The 20,215-nt window shown below is 46.5% G+C and overlaps 1 protein-coding gene across 2 annotated transcripts in view; it reads right to left on the bottom strand.

The window, feature by feature from the left end:
• ZBTB7A (zinc finger and BTB domain containing 7A) overlaps positions 1-17,285 on the bottom strand; it is a 32,019-nt gene extending 14,734 nt beyond the window's left edge. Inside the window, exons 1-2 of one of the 2 annotated variants that reach the window (XM_042479928.1) lie at positions 17,050-17,285; positions 12,138-12,231 (exon numbers count right to left, since the gene is read on the bottom strand). The gene's annotated coding sequence lies outside the window, so the exon portion shown is untranslated. The remainder of the gene's footprint in view (positions 1-12,137; positions 12,232-17,049) is intronic. The other variant, XM_042479929.1, reaches the window with a different exon arrangement.
• Between the last annotated feature and the right edge of the window lie 2,930 nt (positions 17,286-20,215).

Genomic DNA, 20,215 nt, shown 5'->3' with positions numbered 1-20,215 from the left:
CCACCACCACAAAATATTCTCCTCTAAAATGCTTTCTAGTGCCACATTTTCAGGTTTTTTATTCCAAACAGGATGTGACCAGGAATCACTTCCAGCTTTCAAATCCTCTGACAATGAAGCTCCCTTTTACAAAGGCTCTTTTATAGCTACCCAGTGCCTCCTTTTCTCCTCATCCCGTCTAGCTCGAAGGTGTTTAACAACAACCTCTTGTTGTTAAAAGGGGTTATCTCCTGGGCTTGAATAGTCTCAGGGAGATCCTAAAATATGACATGCCTCCCATACTCCTGCTTTACGTACTCTCTATTTCTCTAGGGCTGAGGATGACAGAAGTCTGCAACTCGGACAGATAAATCATATTAGTACCTAATCAAATCATTATTGCGAATATTTTGATTCACAGAAAGGGTGGGCCAAGGAATGCCCAGAAGAACCAAAACCCAGGCTTTGAGAACTGGGTTTGATGGGGGGGTTTTGTCCAATTCTCAGTTACAACCTTGAGGGCTAGAAACCTGGGTTGGTGTTTTCTTTTTCAAACTGCCAGTATAAATATAAGGCTTTATTAGCGCACAAGCTTTCCACCACCCTGCCCTACTTATTATGACCTAGCAATATCCAGGGAGGAAAAACTGGCTTCCCGCCCACTTCTGTGCTGACGCGGGAACAAAACCAAAGGTAATTCTGGTACAACTTGTAGGACACACCGAGCGACAGATGCTGGGAAAACCAATTAACTCTTGCAAAGTCCCACCAAGGTGGAATTGTCCCCCACAAACTTGCTGCTAGTCCTCATGTTCTCCCTCTTTACCATTAATGGGATACTTTTAAGAGCATTCGAGAAGTTGGGTTTTGGACAAAATGATGCCAGGTACTCTGGAGTGTTATATTTTCCTTTTCCTCCTTGCTTTGGGTATGATGCCCAATCCATTCTGGCTCTGACAGTCCCTGCTAAAGGCCAGAACTGGAGATTTCAGCAGGTCACTGCTTCAAGCGAAAGTTACCACAGTGAAAAGTGGAGAGGGCTCTTCTGACTTTAAGGGCTCTGTTGAAGAGGAAGGTTTCGCTTGTTACCTGGCTGAAATTCCCTGTAAGGTAAGTCAGGGGGAAAGAAAGGCTGCAACTGCACTGCAGAAATAATGCAGTTTGATACCACTTTAACCGTCATTGTTCAATACTATGTGATCTTAGGATTTGTGGGTAGTTGTGGCACCAGTGCTTTCTGACAGAGAACCTAAATACAGTTGGCCCTCCACCTCCACGGATTCTTTATCCACGGATTCTACCATCCATGGCTTGAAAGTATTCCAAAACTATATAAATTCCAAAATGCAAACCTTGACTTTGCCATTTTATATAACAGACACCATTTTGCTGCCCTACTTGAGATGGGACTTGAGTATCCACGGATTCTGGTATCCGTTGAGGGTTCTGGAGCCAAACCCCAGCATATCCCAAGGGCCCACTGTATCTCGTAAGACTACAGATCTCAGGATCTCATAGCATGGAACCATGGCAGTAAAAGAGGTGCCAAAACTATTTCTACAGTGTGGATGCAGGCAAAGGCTGGTCTGAACAACTCGAAAGATTTCTGCAATGGAAAGAGATAAGGAAACACAGGCTCCTCTACTGTGCCATCTGATATTTTTAAATGCTGCCTTTGGGGCAGACCCAAGATATTTTGCTGCCTGAGGCAAAGATAGCACACAGCCCCCCTGCTCTTTCCATAAATAAAAGTCACACGTGGTTTACAAGCTGGCTGTCTCCCTTCAATACAGGGTGCAAGACACAACACAGCCCTACATCTGCCACCCGAGTCTGTTATCGTCCTGTCCCTCCAGGCAAGATTGCCCTCCCCCCGCCCCAAACCATCACAATGGTGCTCAGGGGTGGAAAAAATGGACACAGAGGAGGTTTCCAGATTAGGATTAACCCCCAACTCTCCCTGGGGTCTCAGGAAATAGAAGCATGAAACATCCACGAGTGCCAAGGGAGAGAAGGAGGCACAGATCATGGGATGCTGTGGGATTCAACCGCCTTTGAAAGGCAACTTCGCACACCGCAAGCACAAGAGACCCCTTGTGCAAGCTGAATCGTGTGTGGACGGCTGGAGGAAGCCCCATCAAACTGTGTCGACATCAAAACACCCACTTCCCTCCAGCAAGTTGGGTTTGGTTTGGTTTTTTTAAAGTCCCGGGTTAAAGCAATGTCCTTCTCCTTCTCTTTTTCAAAACGCGGCTGTTCCTTGGGGGTGGGGGAGACAATTGAAAAGCTGTGGATTCAGTTAACCAGAACTGAGGAGTTCAAGATGGCTCTGATTTTAAAACATTTAAAATAAAATAAACAAAGACATAACACAGATTCTGTTCCAAGAAAGGGAGAAGAATCAAGGGGGTCCATCTTGCGCTCCAAGATCCATGAGATCCTGGTCAAGATGGGATTCTCCTAGTTCCATGAGATCCTGGTCAAGATGGGATTTTCCAAGCTCCATGGGATCTTGGTCGATGGGATTCTCCAAACTCCATGGGATCTTGGTCAGGATGGGATCCCCCAAGTTCCGTAAGATCTTGGTTAAGATGGTATCCCTCCAAGCTCCATAAGATACTGATCAGAATGGGATCTTCCAAGTTCCATAAATCTTAGTCAAGATAGGATTCTCCCAAGCATGGATCCCTCCCTTGAAGTGGCAGCTAGTAGCTCCTATATTACTGCAGCAGTGAATCCACTCCAGGCTTGCATTCAGATTTAACATGAGCTGTCCAAGGTGCTAAATCCTATTTCCTAAACAAGTTCAGCACTCAGAGAGCTCATGTAAATCTAACCAAAACCTGGTATGGATTCATGGCCCCACTGACATGGGGGATCACCAACCACCAGTGGTTCATTGTGTTTCCAACCATTCGCACCAAACCTCTTTATGCAGAACTCTTTCCTCACCACCTTGTATATCCTCAGGCTTCTTAGACAAAACATCAAATATGTTTGTTTAAAAGTTTTGAGCAATAAAAATTTCTTAAAGTCCTATGTAATATGTAACAAACTAGGTCTGTGGAACTGGAGTGTCTGAGATGACAGAAATATACGAACTCTGGCTTCAAAATAATAACAATAAAAAAACAAAGAATATTAAATGCCTGGTGTGCTGCAGAGGAATTCAGGGACATTTTCTTGTTCAGAAATGTTAAGCAAACAACTATATTGTTTGAATAAACCAAATATAAATGAATGCAGTTTAGATTTTATTTCCCGGACTGGAGACAAAAGCAATTGCCTCTTGTCTGCATGGCTATCCCTCCATATTCTCTTAACTGAGAACAACATATTTGCAAAAATATAGGCCTGTGACTCTAACCTCCTCCTTTTATTTCTTCTGTAATATTTTTAGCGCATCTGCCTGATGAAGAAACCAGTGGAACTTTGAAAGCTTGCAATGTGTATTTTGTGCATTTTGGTCAGCCCAATCATTTTTGAATGCTTTTTCTGCTTTGCTGTACAGCCAACACAGCTACCCTTGGAAACATATTGGATATTCTGTCTAAGGAGCATGATGATTTCCTTGGTGGTGATGGAAGGCTTTGCGCCACAGTAAATTTGGCATTGCTAATTAATAGACATTGAAGGAGGAGATGGAGAGTAGGAGAATGGAGGAGCTCCTCATTCTCTGGGGGGCTGTTGTCGCTGGGGCTGTGAATGATAGGGGTAACCCAGCTGCATTTTCGGAAAGGCTGCCGGATGTCCTCCTCTCCCTCTCCGTTCCACACGTCCGCAGCCCCGGAGGAAGGCCGCCTAAGCCCATCCTGCCCACCAATGCAGCAGCTTTCACTCCCTCTGGAATGGCACAGGCAGGTCGGAGCAAGCTGGCCTCTCCTCACCCGGGGCTCTGCAGAGACCTTTGGAAATGCAGCAGCAGCCGGGAGCAGCCTTCATAGGAAAGACAAACGGAGGCTTAAAACTTTCTCTCTTTTTCATTGAAAGAAATAATAATGAAGAAGTAGCCAGCCAGTTTGATACAGCCCACTGTCTTGGACACCGTCCCTTTGCAGAAAATCGAGCAGGGCATTGCTAGGCACTACAAAAGCAAAGGCCTAAATACCCTGAAGGCACCAGATCCTGTCTGATCTTGCAAGCCAAGCAGGGACAGCCCTGGTTAGGACTTGCATGGGAGACCGTCAACAAACACCATGTGCTGTACTGCAGAAGAAGGAACTGGCAAAACCATCTCTCTGAGGACTCCTTGCCTGAGAAGACGCTGTGAAATTCACACCATAAGTCGATTGGAAGGCAATCTATGCATGCATGCAAAAAAGCAAAAACAAGGGACCATCTGCATGCAAAACTCATTGGAGATCACTTCATAGTTGAGCTCCTCCAGTTTTATTCTCACACAGAACACAAGCACAAACACACAAGGCAATAGTCACTTCTCCTTACATTGTGGGCTTCCTTTCATAGGGGCCACATCCCCCTATGAAATCTAGTTCATTTTTTGAAACAAAAAAAGAAACACCTCTACAATGACACGTGTAAGAGGGAATCCTTCGATTCTCCAGCAATTCTGCAATCTGCACCAGCGGTGTGAATCAACCTCACTTTCCTTCGGCTTCTTTCTTTTGCAATTTCCACATGCGCCTCGTTCACAGCACCACACAAACCTGTTTTCCCCCTTCAAGATGCCCGGAGCCTCTCTGGGTGAGTTTTTCCTTCATCAGGACTAGGAGACTGCCCATCCCAGACTCCCACCCAGGAATAATGTTCTCGCTGTGTGTAATTTTCTGCACTGTACATTTGGGTTGGGCTTGCCACGGGAAACAGGTTTGGCGTTTGGCTCCTCCCCGACATTCTCTATCCAGCCCTCAACCCCTGGGAAAATCTTAGCTCGCTCCCTTGGGAGACTTTGCAAGGTTTTACTTTCAAAATGGTCTCTGCAGCTATCATCAGCCCTAGAAAGCAAGCTTTTTGGGACCCATGAAGACTAGAATCAGAGTTGGAAGAGATCTCAAGGGCCATCAAATTATTCAATTTATAGGGAACTTAAAGAGAAACTATTACAGGGGTTTCTTGTCAAGATTTGTTCAGAGGAGGACTGCCTTTGCCTTCCTCTGAGGCTGAGAGTGTGTGACTTGCCCAAGGCCACCCAGCAGCATGGCAAAGTGGAAATCGAACCCGGTTCTCCAGAGTCATAGTCCAATGCTCAAACCGAAACACCACGCTCTGTATCCCCCCACTACTCTCTGTCAGAGAGCTCTGGTTCAGGGGGGAAAAGCACACAATTCTAGGTGTCTCACCAAACCACAAATCCTAGGATACCACAGGATGGAGCCATGGCAGCTAAAGAGGAATCAAATTACTGTACTTGCACAATGCAGATAGACCCCTGGGCATATCTTTAGAAAGAAATTCCTCGCAAAATGGCTTCATTGCTGGCTGGAAAGATCCAGGCTCAAATCTCCACCGAGCCATGAAAAATGCTCAGTGCAGTGACTGTGAACAGTTCACGCTCTCTTCCTTCCAGCCTGACCCTTCCTCACAGGGTTGTTGTGAAGATAAAGGGAGGTTCCTGCAGGAAAAAAAGGACTGTTAACTGCCATCCTCCCTCGCTGGGTTGTGGTGAAGGTAAAGGGAGGAACAGTCAGAGAGAAACAAAAGCAATACATATGTATATATAAATATTAGAGGCTCTGGGAATTAGTAGAGATATCAAATCTCCAAAGGTTTTATGGCCTTGAAAGAAAACTGGTGGTTTTTTTCAGCCATGGGGGCAAATCCTTGCTGAAGAAAGGCCCACCGATTTCCCCCCAAATTGCTGCATGGCACAAAAGTGGGCGAAGCCCAGTGCCAAGGGAAATCTGGTCTGTCCGGCTGATCAGCTCCCCAGGAGGGCACCGCGGAGGCTTTTCCCCATGCCAAGAGGGAAGCAAAGTGGGTTCATGGCTTGCGGAGAGGTGTCGCAACAGGGGAGCCGGTCTCCAAACCCGTTCCCCCACCCGGGCGCCTCCCCATGCCAAGCCTCCCCTTCCGATGCCATCAGGAGCCGAGACTGCTGGTTTCATCACCCAGGAATGTGGGGTGCCTTTTATTTCAGGCAAGGCCCTTTCCAAGCCCCACACAGCCCACGTTTACAAATTACGACCTGCGTGGCTGCAATCACAGACACTGGATGGGGATTCCCCAAAGGTCACCCAGTCCAGCTCAAATGGAGGGAACCCACAGCAAGTCCCATCATCTGTGGCTGGGACTGAAGGGATTTAGGGTCCAGTAAGATTGCAAGTTCAGCATCCCTGGTCTAGGAGAGCAATGTGATTATATGGTATCGTTCCACAAGATTCTACATTTATGTCCCATGTCTTATTGTTCCTTATACCTGCCAAACCTGGCTCATAGTCATTAACCTGATGACAGCTCTGCATTTAGTGTATGTAGGGTAGCAGATTTGAGCTGAGAGAGGCCATCATGGGGCACTCCAGAAATTACTGGACTATAACAGAAATCCCTAGCCAGTATAACAGCAGGAAAGGAATAATGGGGGATGCAATGCTATAAAACCTGGAGGACCAGTGGCTACATCGCTGGATCAGGATGTGGGGAGGTCTGAATCTTCACTGGGCTGCAAAAATGCAGTGACCCAGGGTCACTTTTCTCTTTTCCTCAGTCTGGCTTACCTCCCAGGGTTGTTGTGAAGACCAAATTAGGGAGAAGATGATCAGCAGCCGTTGCTTTGAGCTTGACAGGCTACTGCTTTTCAGTGCAAAGAAAATGTGGTTCAGGGAGTCTTGAGAGACCAAGGGCCACAAAACAGCCACGGAGACCGGATGTGGCCCACCTCCCCTCCCCATGTAAACAAGTGGGTCTAATGATATTTTATTTCTCAAAAAGCTCCTTTTGCTGGCTGTACCTCAGAATATAGTACATCCACCTTTGGAGAACCTGCACCTTCTTCTTTCACTTGAAAGGAGAATTTCCCACAAAAATAAAAACAGCAGCTCTGGTTCAATCTCAACCCCTGGCACACTGGCATGCGCTGGCAGAAAGCCACAAAGGGATGGGCCGGGGGCTGACTAATGGCAGGCAGGTGGGAGAAGCACCTTATAGGAAATTTCCACAGGCTTACAAAGGAACAGGCCTGGGGGTGGGTGCGAATCCCAGGGGTTTGGTTGTGGGCCCTGGGTTTTGTACACTTCATTTTCATTATAACTTATGGGATGGAAAAGGCAGAGAGGTGTTATTTTTAAAAAAATCCTCCCATACAACTAAACCAGGTTGGTGTAGTTTTTGAATTCAAGTTGAGAGTTGGACTAGGACTCCAGGAGACCTGGGTTTGACTCTCCCCTTGGTCCTGAAACCCCACTGGGGTAGAAGATGAAGCTAGCTTGTTTTCTGCTCCTCCAGAGACTAGAAAACAAACCAATGAATTCAAATGACAAGTAAAGAGATTCCACCTAAACATTTGGAAGAATGTCTTTGAAGGTCAGAGCTGTTTGATAGTGGGACAGACTGCCTCGGAGGGTGCTGGACTCTCCATCTTTAGAGATTTTTAAACGTCGGTTGGAAGGGCATCTCTCAAAAGTCCATTACTTGCCCATTCTTTCATGGCGCAGGGTTGGACTATATGGCCCTTGGGGTGCCTTCCAACTTTGTGACTCTATGCGTCTTCGCTCCTGGCGCATGGCAAGCGAGCAGCAGTTCTGACTTTCCCGACATGACATGGAGTGTAAAAAATTTAACTCTGGGAGGGAGATGAGTCTGTGAAGAAATTCCTAGGAACTCTGCCCTGTCATTTGGCGTCCCACCCAGCTGCCCACCCCTCCTCTCCCCTTCCTGAAAAGCAAAATCCGGGAAATGAAGCTTGGAAAATTAAGCAAAAATAAAAAAAGATCTTCAGAGGAGCGGGGAGAGACAAACAGCTTTATTTCTGTTTGTTAGGATAGAAGTGGTAACGAAAAAGAAAAGAAATAACCTGCCTTGATATTTAGCTACAATCTCATTTCTGGTCATTTGAGGAGAAAGGAGATTCCAGATTAACGTTAGGAAAACTTTTTTCCTGGCAGAGCCAATTGTTTTGACTGTGGAAAGGACTTCCTTGGAAGGTGGAAGTTTATCAACTGTTTAACTGTCCAACTTTTAGGAGTGGTTTAGCAGTAGATTCCTGCAAAATAGTCTAAATGGCCTTTAGGGTTCCTTCCTACAGATGTGAAAACCCCTAGAAAAAAAAACCCAGAAAGCACTCTATGTTTTCCCCTCAGAAAAATTGGGGAGATTACAGAATATATTCTTTTTAAACTGATGAATAAATTTCCATATATTTACTGCCCTAAATTATTTCTAAATACTATGCAATACTATTAACAACAACAACAACACTATTTGCTGGGGTTAGGGGCACAAGATCCCTATAAAAGTGGGAAGGACACAAATAAAATAACTATTCTTTTTTACCAGAGAGAAGACCTCTCTAGGAATCTCTAGATCCTCCAACACGGCTCTACGGTCAACTTCTGGAAGAGTCATGCTGGAGAACCTAGAGGTTTCTATAAAGAACAAATTAATCCAATTTGCTAATAATCAAATCCGCAAAAGTCAAAGCCACAAATGTGGAAAGTAGATTATAATCTGTTTAACTGCATTTTAATAGTGTAAACTCCACTACTGCCCCACTAGAATTTCTGGAGACATCACCTGATCTCTGTAGAAAACCTCATGGAGTTAGCCATAACATGTAATAAAATGTGTATGTTGTTGTGTGCCTCCAAGTCATTTTTGACTTACTGCCACCCTAAGGCCTATCATAGGGCTCCTCCCTTGGCATGTTCTTCAGAGAAGGTTTGCCACTGCCATCTTCTGAGGCTGAGAGAGTGTGATTTGCCCAAGGTCAACTAGTGGGTTTTTATGCTCAATGACAGCTCTAAAATGTGTATACAAAACACAGAGGGAATGTTCTGATTTTCCACTTGAAGGAGAAGGAGATGGCTGAAGACGGGAAGAGACCCAGCCCCTTGTGATCCCAAGAGGGTGGTAAGTTGGGGTGGGTGGGTAAAAACCTGCACATTTAAAAGCTCCACAGGAACTGTGGGTCTCAGCAACTTAGGTCCAGGCTGAGAGAGAGGGTAAAGGAAGAAGGGTGGAGATTTCGGGGAGGGGGAGTGTGTGTGAGAGAGAGGAGCGTCTTTAACAATCAGTCTTTGAGCAGGCCTCCTCCACTCTTGGCTGGGGTGCCAACGTGTGTGTGTGTGTGTCTGTGTGTGTTTGTGGTGGGGGAAAGGGAAGGGAGAGAGAGAGCTAGGACAAATTTGCATGGTTCCCACCCTCTCTCTGCTCTGCGCCAGGGAGGAGGCTGCCACTGCCTCAATCCCCTAAAGTGGGCAAAGCGCCCACCTCCTCGCCCTCTTCTTCTCTTTCCCAACCTCCAGCTCTCTCTTCAAGGCTTAATGCAAACAAGGGGACCCCACCCAACTCCCTTGGCGGCAGCAGCAGCAGCAGCAGCAACAGCAGCGGGCAAGACGGGACACATCTGCCCCTTTCCCCAAAATCAGCTTTTCCCCATTTAGGATCCTAACCGTTCTTCCTTCCTTCCTTCCTTCTCTGGCTCTCTTCTGGTGCTCCCTGTGGATGGAGAAGACCTGGGCTGCGCTGCCTTTGGACTATAAATTATTGAACGAGTGGCAAAAACCTCTGACCGTTGCAGGATCTCCGTGATGCTGGTCTTGAGGGTTGCAAAGTTATTTTTCTTTGGCACGGGAGATACCAAATAGGACCTTTCTAAAAGCATCCCACCTGCCCATCCCATGCTCAATTCGTTTTCATCTCATTCCCCCATCCTGTCTTTTTCTATTTCAGTTACTTATATCAGAAACTTCCAGCATCCCCAGATCATCCTTTCCAGGAAAAAAGAAAGGATGGACTGAGCCTCCCTTGTGGTTTCCAGGACCCTCCTCTAGAGTTTAACATTAAAAAGCCATTTTATAAACAGAAGTGGAATCCTGGACACTTTCAGATTTTTATCATTTATTGTAGCCCACTGTGGCTCCCAGAGGAACCCAGGGATCAAAATTGATCCCTGGACCCACTGAAGTTGCCCATTCCTGATGTATACTGTCAGCCGACTGATATCAGTGATTAACTGAAATAAAAACAGAGTCAGTGTGGCAGAGAGGCTGCATGTTGGACTAGGCTCTGGGAGACCAAGGTTCGAATGCCGATCAGTCACAGAACTCTTTTATGTGAACTGAGGTCATTCATATTCTCTCAGCCTCAGAGAAAGGCCACAGTAAACCTTCTGTGCAGAAAGATCACCAAGGAAAACACTAGGATGGTGTTGCCATAGGCCAGCACAACTTGGAAAGACACACAACAATTGAGAGTCAATGCAATGCAGTGGTTTGATTCTTGGCCTAGGATTCTGCGAGACCAGAGTATGAATCTCTACTCAGCCATAAAAACCCATTGGGTAACCTTGGGCAAGACAGACTCTCTGAGCCTCAGAGGATCACAGTGGAAGACCTCCTCAGAATAATTCATGCCAAGAAAATGGAAGTCAACTTGAAGGCACTTGACAACAAAAAAAACCTGAATTAAAATGGAAAAATACAATTTTAAGGCAGATTTTCCAACTTGAATCATTTCAGCTGCCCCAGATTAGACCGCTTTTCGGTTCCCAGCAAAATGACCAGTGTGGATGAGGGGAGCTGTAGTTCCAGTTTCTTGGAGGCTGCCATGCTGGTGAAATTGCATTCCTCCAGATGTGGCTAAAAGACCTCTTCCCGTTCCCTTTCCATTTGGCCACCCCTGGCCAGGGTTTATGGGAATCCAAATCCCTCAGTATCTGGAAAGCAACCGGTTCCTCACCCTGGAGTTGGCCTATGGATGTCATAGTCCCAGCCAATTGAAAAAACCATAGGGGTTCAACCCTGTCAGTTCTGGCTCCTCCACACAACAAATTGCTGGGCTCAGCACTGATGGGAATTATAGAATCATAGACTCCTAGAGCTGGAATGGACCCCCAAGGGCCATCTAAGCCAAACCCCTGTCATGCAGGAATCCGTGACTGAGCTGACACGGTCCAATGATGCCCCATCCAGCCTTTGTTTAAGGACCTCCAAAAGAGTGTCCATTATCCCCTGTCTATTCCAGTCTCAAACAGCTCTTACAATCAAATTCTTCCTAATGTTTAGGCGGAACACCTTTTCTTGCATTCTATCTTTCTGCACAGGGCAGAAGGTAGGAATACCAAACTGCCTAAGTTGCTCCTCATAAGGCCTGCTTTCCAAATGCTTGACCATCTGGGTTACCTACTCAACACATTCTAGCTTGTCAACATCCTTTTTGAATTGTGGTGCCCACAACTGGACTCTGTATTCCAGATGAGGCCTGATCAAAGATGAATAAAGTGGCACTATTACTTTCCTTGATCTGGAGGCTACATTCATTCCTGTTAATGCAACCTAGAACTGCACTGATTATTTTGACCACCGTATCACAATTACCAGTACCTGACACTGGGCAGAAATACTGGATGTTCTAGTCTTACCAGGAAATGCATAATATTCATCACAAGGAGAATGGCTTGGTTCTGACTTTGGTCACAACGGGTCTACCGTATAACCTCTTTATTCAAGAACAATTCACACAGTTCAAGCTTTGGGTTGAGGCAGGTAGATAGCAGAGGGCATACGCCTATCCTTGGGTCCACCAGCCACAGCTCAGAAAAGTTACTTCTTTGGACCTTAGATCCCAGAACTCCCATTCCAGCTGCCTGATTCTGAGATGCCATAGCCCCCAAAGAGCAATTGTTCCAAGAACTGCTACCATCAGTTCTGTGATACTTTTAAAGCTGACAACGAATGGGGAAGCGTCCACACATTTGGCCTGCTCCCTCCAGGCCATAAAATGAGAGGTTTTCTGACTAAATGCTGGTAAATCCCAAATGCTGGACTTAAGTTTACCACCACCATAGAGAGCCTGTCTTGCTGAAAGCTACTGAGAAGATGAGGTGGGCCCAGGTGTCAGGTGAACAGCGGCCGGCCCATTCTGCCAACGAAAATAGGGACGAGATGACTCCAGCCCTGGTACAACACGGGCAAACCCGTAAAGCAAGAACCGTCCCTACTCTTCTGGTTTCCAAAAGCTCCCTGCCTACGGAGTATTCTTACCTCATCAAAGGAGAGGAGTAGGCGGCTGATTTTACAAGCCCCGTCGAGCTCCAACCTCAAGACTGGTTATTTCTGCCTCCCCTCACTAGCCCACCTAAAGAAAAGAAAGAAAGAAACCGGCTTTTAACCTTGCCGTAGACAACCAACACTAGCCAAATTTCACTGCTTTTTCTCTCTCTTACAGCCTACTTCCAGGAGGGGTGGGGGTGGGGAGAAATCAGCCCACCTATTATTTTGGATCGCCATAATAGAATCCCCAACAGTAAGGGATTTGGGGACCCGTAGTCCAAAACATGGAGGTTCTTCAGACTTCCTCCACCTGTATGTACCATTTGATGCCCCTGTTTCTAAAAGCACACATTGCAAGATCCCACCATCAGCAAGACTTGGTCTTCTCACAGTGATCTGGGTCCTTTGAGGTCCTGCTCATTCAGCAGCTTCCTTTTGACATACAATAAGCCCAAGATTGCAGTAAGAACTCCCCAGAATCTCTCACAGGCTAGAAAGAACAACCTCCAGCCTGCTGATATTGTCAATCCAGGAAGACAGTAATAAATAAAATGGTATAAACCATTCCAACCAAACCTACATTCAAGACCATGAGGGCCAGAAAGTACAGTTTCTCTAAAGGAAAAGCCAAACTTCAACGGCATCAAAGTGCAGGCAGACAATCCCAGGTTAAGCTCCCAGGCCTGGCAAGCAGGGTTGGGAAAGAGCTATTGTTGTAAACCTGGTGAGCGGCTGATGGTCAGTGGAAACATTAATTATTCAGTCGCTTGCCTATTTTAAAAAATATCTTTATTCAGTTGTTTCTGTTTTGCTCTGTTTGTTTTGCCAATGTTTCTTCTGCTTTTTAACTGAATAAAGGTTGTTTTTTTAATAAACATAAAGATGGCTTGTCAACATTTACATTTTGCTTTTCCTACAAGAAGCTTGGTGTGGTACGCACATAATGCTTCACAACAAGAACAGGAAGGGAGAGACAGACAGGGAGACCAACTTATGTTCACCCAAAATTTTAGGACTCAGTTTGAACCTAGAATTTTGATCTCACAGAATCCTAAAGTTGAAAGGGACCCCAAGAGACGTCCACTCCAACCCCATTCTGCCATGCAAAGCACTCCCTGTGACAGATGGCCATCCAACCTCAGTTTAAAAACAGACTCCAAAGAAGGAGACTCTGTCACATTTCGAGGCAATGTATTCTGCTGTCAAAAAGCTCTTACCATCAGGCAGTACTTCCTAATGTTTAGGTGGATTCTCTTTTTCCTGTAATTTGAATCCTCCCTGCCCTAGTCTCTGGAACAACAGAAAAAAACCTGCTCCATCTTCAATATGACATTCCTTCAAGCATTGAAATATGGCTGTTATGTCCCTTCTTAACCTTCTCTTCCCCAGGTTAAACGTACCCAGCTCCCCAAGCTGCTCCTCATAGGGCTTTACGGTTTCCAATCCTTTCACTATTTTGGTTGTCCTCCTCTGGACACGCTCCAGCTTCTCAACATCCTTTTTGAATTGTGGTGCCCAGAACTGGACACAGGATTCCAGGTGACGTCAGACCAAAGCAGAATAGTGATACTATTACTTTCCATGATCTAGACACTACTGATGCAGCCTAGGATCATACTGGCCTTTTAAGTGACTGCTTCACACTATTGACTCGTGGTCAGCTTGTGGTCTACTAAGACTCCTAGATCTCTTTCATATATATAGTGTTGTCCAGCCAGGTTTTGGCTTCAGGCATGGGCTTACAGCACTAGGCTATTGACGCTACAGCCCCTTCCTAGCAAGCCAGCTGCTCTGCAGACCTTCTCCAAGTCATCCTTAAAGGTAGGCCATTTTATTACTATCATGCTCAGTAGAGGCTAACTGAGGTCACCGGAAAGGTAAAACTCAAATTCAAGATATTCCCGGTCAGCATTCAATAAAATCTCTTCATGAAGAGCTAGATTTATGGACACAAAGGAGATAACAAGGTGGTGGTAAAATGGAACCACTTTTCTTAAAGATTTTAAACCCAACAACTTTACAGAATGCAAGGCTGGTAGCCAACACCATTCTTTCCCTGCTGTCAAATCCCAAAAATTTAGGATGAGAATACTTTGGACTTTGAAAAATCGCTTCCCAACCTTCAAATCAGTGACTTCCCCGGATGCCCCCTAGAAAACCCAAGTTCAAATCCAACCAGCTATAAAGGTCACTAAGCAAGATATTTAACTGCCTCTTGTACTTTGCAACCCACCTCACAGGGCTGATGTGGCTATAGGCTTGTGGCAAGCGTGCTGGATAATAGAGGATGCTGCCACACTGCAGAATGCAGTGACACCACTTGAACTGTCATGGCTCCATGCTATGGAATCCTGGGATTTGTCATCAGCTGGGGCACCAGAGCTCTCTGGCAGAGACCGCTAAATAGCCCACCAAACTACATATCCCAGATTCCAAAGCACTGAGCCGTGGCAGTTAAAGCAGTATCAAACTGCATTAATTCTGCAGTGTAGATGCAGCCATATTCATGTGTGTGTTCCCCTGATCTCCCTGATGGGCTAAAAACAAAGATAAATAAATTTAAGAAGAAAAAACACAAACGGGAAACTTCCTGGTTGACGACTTTTAGCTTTTACGTGACATACAAAAGTTACTAGCTCTCCATATCAAGCGACTCACCCAATGCATTTCTTAAAAGTCATATTTTGTAGTCTTAGAAGACAGAGGGAGTTGGGGAAAAACCCAGCTTTAAAGTAAAAAGAGAACTACTAACAGGCAGGATTAAACAAGGTCACTGCAAAAGTGGCTGATTCCTTAGGAACCAAATGGGGGAGGAAGCACCAGGAATACAACAAAAAAGGGCAAGACATAAACAACATAATATTTAACACGGCGGTCCAGCAGTTAAAGCATCCTGATGCGCTAAAAGCAATCCATCCCCCCCCTCTCTCTATATTGACCCCAAAATGTGTTGTTTATTCTTGGAAGGTTTAGGGGAAGGTTTTTAAAACCAATCTGGAGAGTGTGGAAAGGATGGCACCTAGGAGGGCATCTACACTGTAAAAACAACGCAGTTTGACAACACTTTAACTGACATGGCTCTGCTTTGGCTGCATCCACACTGGAGAAATAACCCGGTTTGGCACCACTTTAACTCTTTCCTGGCTCAAGGCTGTGGAATGCTGGGAGTTGGAGTTTGTTGTGGGGCCCAGAGCGGAGAGCTCCGCTCTGGGCCCACAACAAACTCCAATTCCCAGAATTCCATAGCCTTGAGCCAGACAACAACTTAAAGTGGTGCCAAACCGGGTTATTTCTCCAGTGTGGATGCAGCCCCAGGCAGAGAAAGGGAAAGGCTTTGTAAAACTACAGATCCCATGATTCCATATGGACTTGGGTCACAGCAGTTCAAATGGTGCCAAAACTGCTTTATTTCCTTGTAAAACTACAAATCCCAGGACTCCTTAGGATTAAGGCGCTACAGCACTGAAAGTGGTGTCAAACTGAATCATTTCTACAGTGTAGATGCACCCTGGAACTTAAGACTTGCTGGCTTTTAAAGTTCAGCCCTTTTAGCTGTTCAGCTCCTGACAGGCTTTTCTAATTAATACTTTTAACTGATAAGGCTTTCCTAATTAATATTTTTCTTTCCTCACCCCCCCCCCCAAATCTGCCCTCTGGCACATGTTTTGCCCACTAAGTACAGCAAAGAGACCATTTATCCTCTTCCCACACGTTTGTGACCCTTCCTATTCATTTCCTGGCTTGCTTCTCCTCTAAAAGGGGTCAATTTACCCCTAAAGGGGCTCTGAGGGACCCCATGGCCTGGAGCCGGCCTCCCCTGCCTTTCCTAGCCCCCCACGGTGAGTCAGGGAAGGAAGGTGAAACCAGGCGAAGCCCCGCCCGGGCCTTGCACTAGGCCTCACATCCCCGGCCTTTCCTGGCTCGCCGCGCCCGGGGACCCCACCTCTCCCCCGGGGGAGGGGCGGCCGCTGGCCCCGCTCGAGCCCTCGGCCGCCTTCTCTTCCTTTTCCCCGCCCCTTCCCTGCACTCCCGCGCCGCCATTGGCCACAGCGGAAGGCAGAAGCGGAGGCCGGCTCCTGATTGGCCCGCGCCGCCGCCGCTCAACAACGCCTCCCGGGAAAGGCGTCGCGGTGCATCTCGGGAGAGGTAGTCCCCGCCTCCATTGCACCTGCAGGCCGGGGGACCGGGGGGACTACAACTCCCAGAAAGCCAGAGAGAGTTCCCCCTTTCCTGGGTTTTGCGAGCCCCCTCCCTCAAAAACACACACTCACACACATCCTGCTCCCCCTCCAGCTCCCAGAGCAAGTACAACGTAGGCACGCAGCAAGGAGGAGGAGGGCCAGGGGGGGCTGCCTCTCTCTCTGGCCCTCAGCCCCACAAAACCAAGCAGCCTTTGCACCACCAGCCCTTGGGCAGAGGGACCAGGGACCCTCCCTCACAGCCCTGGCAAACACTCCCCGATCCCACTCGTTTTCAGGGCAAGCATCGCCCACCCACCGCCTTTCACCTTCACCTTCCTTCCCAACCTCCCCCAGAAACACCCCCCAAGGAATAGGATTAAAATAAAAACCCACACATTTGGGGGGCTTCTTCCTTCCAAGGGGAAAGGGCTGTGTGTGTTATATATACACACACGGGTCCCCTCACCTCAAAACACCAACAGAGCCAACGCAGCCCCCCTTTACCTCTAACACAGGAAAAAGTACAATTATATATATATATATATGACAGGAGCAGCAGAGCGATTCGCCCAAAGTTAGGAGGATCCAAAAATGCAACTCTTAGAAACTGCTCAGAGGGGGGTTCAAGACCCCTGGATCCCCCCAAAAGAGAAACAGATCCCCCCCCAATATATATATAGTGTGTGTGTGTATCTATATCAATGCAAAGTCTCTCTGCTTACCTTGTTGGTCTTGGGAGGTTTGGGGAAGGGGCAGGAGGGAGGAGGAAGGGGTGCCTTGGAGTTTTTGGAGTCAGTTCTGGAGCCAGGGAGCCCTCCTTGCTTCTTTTCTTTTCCTCCCTCCCTCCTTCCTTCCTTCCCTCCTTCCTTCCTTCTCTCTCTTTGCTCTGCCTGCCCCTACTGTAACAGTAGATGCAAAGCCCCGTATGATACTGTGAACTCCCTTCCTGGTTTGCAACTCTCGGGGCTGAGGGAGGGAGGGAGGGAGGGAAGGGAGGAAGGGGAGAAAAAAAGAAGAAGGAGGAGGGGGTCTCTCTCTCTCTCTCGCCTGGGTCCCTCCCTTCTCTTAAAGGGGCAGCAGACCCAGCAAAGAAGTTACAGAGAAGGAAAAGCTTTGGGGTCAGATGTGGGGACCGGGGGAACATCCATTCATATTTTTAGGTGGGAAGGGACTTAGGGCTTCTTAGGGGATTTTAAACAAAAAATGGCAAAGGGAGGAGGGAAGGAAGGGGAGAAAACCACCAACCCCAGAGAAAAAGAGAGAGAGGTCTTTTTGGGGGGGGGGGAGTCCCCTTTTTCCTCTTCCCTTTGCAAATCTGCCTATCATGTTCTTTGGTGGGTGGGTTGCACCCTTTTGCAAATCTATCTATCTATCTATCTAGTTGTTTGGTGGGTGGGTTTCCCCCCTTTGCAAATCTCTATCTATCTATCATTTTGCTTGGTGGGTGGGTTGCCCCCCTTTGCAAATATCTATCTATCTATCTATCTATCTATCTATCTATCTATCATCTATCTATCTATCTATCTATCTATCTATCTATCTATCTATCTATCTATCTATCGTGTTGTTTGGTGGGTGGGTTGCCCCCATTGCAAATCAATCTATCTATCTATCTATCTATCTATCATTTTGCTTGGTGGGTGGGTTGCTCCCTTGCAAACCAATCTACCTACCCACTGGGCTGCTCCCCTTTCCTCCTCCCTTTGCAATATATACGTATATATGCGTGTGTATCCAATGCCAGAAGGGTCAAAGGGCGTTCAAGGCCCCCAACGGTGGCCCTCCTTGCTTTGCTCCAAGGGTCGCCATGTGCCCCTCTGGGTGGATGATGGGCCATACTGTCTAACTCCAGGCATCCAAGGGGCAAGATGGGTGGGAAAGGCAAGTAAGGGATAGTGAGGGAGGAAAGGGAGCAGCTGGGGACAGGCTCAGAGAGAGAGAGGAAGGGGGGTTGCTTGTTATAGAAATGGGGGTTAATGCCAATTCCAGGCAAGTTATGAAACAGCCTTGGAGGGAAATCAGCATCTCCAGCCCCTTGACTTGTTGTTGTTATAGGACATGTGCATCTACACCGCAGAAATAACATGGATTGACAGCACTTTCACTGCCATGGATCCATCCAACAGAATCCTGGGGTTGGTAGTTTCCTGAGGCACCAGCGCTCCTTGGCAGAGAAGGCTAAAGGCCTTGGAAAACTGCAAATCCCAGGATGCCGTAGCACTGAGTCACAGCACTTAACGTGGCATCAAACCACATTATATCTACAGTGTAGAAGTACCCATAGACAAGCACAGGAGTTGCTGGCGCACTCATAAGAGACTGTGAGCTGAAAGGGATCTCCAAGAACCATCCAAGACCCAGTGGTTCCCAAACCTTTGTCCTCAAGATGTTTTGGACCTCAACTCCCAGAATTCCTGACTTTTGGCCAAAATGGCTGTGGCTTCTGGAGGACCAGAGATCGGGAATCACTGATCCAGACCAACCCCATTCTGCCATGCCAGATCCAGAGCTAAAGGATTCCTGAAAGGTGAACTGCAAACCTGTTTAAAGACCTCCAAAGAAGGGAGGCCCACCGCCTTCACCCCGGCAGCATATTCCCATTCAACAATTATTACAGTAAAGAAGGCCTTCAAAAGTGACCCATCACCTGTCTGCTAACATTTATTATCATTATTAGGCATCACTAATAATAATTCTAATTCTCCAAATGATTGTACATGGTGATTTTTTAAAAATTCATTGCCGTTCAAATGTTGGACCATTTCATTTGAGTATGGATTCTGTTTATGAGGGATCTAAACATGATTGTTAGTTTTCCTGTTGTTGTTTTCGCTATATTGTGTACATATTAGTGACTATGATGCCCTTCACCCATTATTTTAAACATTTTCTATATTTTATTTCACCTTGTTATTGTGACAACTCCGCTGTAAATTTTTAAAGTAAAACTGCTTTTTATTGATTCTCGGTGACTTTGGGCCAGTCACACTCTCTCAGCCTCAGAGGCTAGCAAGGGCAAATCTCTGAAGAAACTTGCCAAGAAAACCCTGCGGTGGGTTTGTTTTAGGGTCGCCGTAAGTCGGACACGACTTGGAAAGCACACAACAACAACAGACACAAATTATCCATTACCCATGATACCCAGAATCCATAAATAGCTGTAACCAAGCATTATCATCCGGTGAGCCATGTTTTCTTGTGATATGTCCAAAGAACAACAACCTCAGTTTAGCCATCTTGGGTTTTAGGGAGAACTGTCTTGGTTTCTTTTTAGACCCATTTATTTGTCTTTTTAGCCATCCATTGTATCTGCAATATGCCTGAGTTTACTGGGAAGGGAAGGACTCTGCCCTTCTCTTTTCCTCTGAGTAAAAACTACAGTATTACTTTTTCACTTTGAATTCAATTTGCAGCCCTTGAAGTACATTTGGGACAAAGGGGGAAAGTGGAAGGAGAAACCCAGACATTTGGAAAGCAGCTGAAGGAGGAGGATGACAACTGGAGCTGCCCTGCAAATCTGGGGCAGTTGGAGGGTGTGCAAGACACCAGAAGAAAGGGCATTTTTTTAAATAAAAGGGGTTATTTTGTAGAAGGAAGTAGGAATCTTCACCTTCTTTGAGATCGGGCTGACTGCATCATTTTCACAATTTGCTGCCTTGTCAACCCCAGAAAGTAATTAAAAGATAAATCCAGAGTTCTGCGTGCAAAGCTAGCGCATCATGAAACTGTATTTTGGTGCAAAGTTTGCAAGGGCCACCAAAACCCAAAGCTAAAATATAAATAAGTACAGAAAAACAGATGCAACGTCACTAGCAAAACAAGACTGCAACCGTTTCGGATTCAGCCCCTTCCAAAACACCGAATGAACCCTGCAGCACGGCTATTAAG

Source organism: Sceloporus undulatus, chromosome 7 (assembly GCF_019175285.1).
Source record: "Sceloporus undulatus isolate JIND9_A2432 ecotype Alabama chromosome 7, SceUnd_v1.1, whole genome shotgun sequence".
Lineage (NCBI taxonomy): Eukaryota > Metazoa > Chordata > Lepidosauria > Squamata > Phrynosomatidae > Sceloporus > Sceloporus undulatus.
Note: the sequence above shows the minus strand (reverse complement) of the source record. Positions and strands in the feature narration are given on the sequence as shown.